At 48.2% G+C, this 898-nt stretch overlaps 1 protein-coding gene across 1 annotated transcript in view; it reads left to right on the top strand.

Annotated features, from left to right (window-relative positions):
- Positions 1 to 898, top strand: part of LOC103372617 (piezo-type mechanosensitive ion channel component 2-like) — a 29625-nt gene that overhangs the window by 23266 nt on the left and 5461 nt on the right. The window lies entirely within an intron of this gene.

Genomic DNA, 898 nt, shown 5'->3' with positions numbered 1-898 from the left:
AAGATGTTCCACCATCAGCTGAATGTATCTCCACCAACTGGCTCCTCTGGTCTCTGGTTCTGATCCGTGCTGCATCTATTCATTGATCCAGTAGGATGGATTCTCCTCTCAGACTCTCTGAGGAAACGCTAAATCTTTAAGTGATACCTGTAGAACAGTGATTTGAATGAAATTTTGTTTAATTTTAGGCCCAGGTTTGGTTCCTGAAGGAACCGTAGGCCACAGATGATTCTTTTTGTTTGTACCATTTCTGTCTGATATTCGGTGTCCTTTTGGAGACTTTATTAACTCGACTAATTCTGCATCATAGGTACCAAATACTGTGATGTTCTGGACAAAGACTGCATCAGTACTGCATCAGTACTGCCTGCTCCTAATGCAATGTTGGAAGCTTTCCTGAAGATGCGTTGTGTTCTGTTGTCCTCTCAGGTCAGAGACAGTCTGTTACCTGGTCATCGTATTGAACCACATGGTGTCTGCCAGCTGTCTGACGCTGGTTCTACCGGTTCTGGTGTTCCTCTGGGCCATGCTGTCCGTCCCTCGACCCAGTAAGACCTTCTGGATGACGGCCATCATCTACACTGAGGTTGGCTCCGCCCCTCTGCTTCGTTCAAAGTTTCACCTACAGGTTCCTCAGTTGGCTCTTCAGTCGGTTCTTCTGTCTGTCTGTCTCCAGGTCACCATTGTTATCAAGTATTTCTTCCAGTTTGGGTTCTTCCCCTTCAACCAGAAGCTGGAGGTGGACCGATCCAGACCCTTCCACCCGCCCAACATCCTGGGAGTGGAGAAGAAGGAGGGCTACGTTCTGTACGACCTGCTGCAGCTGCTGGCTCTGTTCTACCACAGAGCCATCCTGAAGGTACCAGTACTGAGTTATACTCCCACAGATCCATCCTGA

Source organism: Stegastes partitus, unplaced genomic scaffold, assembly GCF_000690725.1.
Source record: "Stegastes partitus isolate 25-593 unplaced genomic scaffold, Stegastes_partitus-1.0.2 Scaffold1790, whole genome shotgun sequence".
Taxonomy (NCBI): Eukaryota; Metazoa; Chordata; class Actinopteri; family Pomacentridae; genus Stegastes; species Stegastes partitus.
The sequence above is the reverse complement of the archived record's forward strand: the minus strand, read 5'-3'. Positions and strand labels throughout refer to the sequence as shown.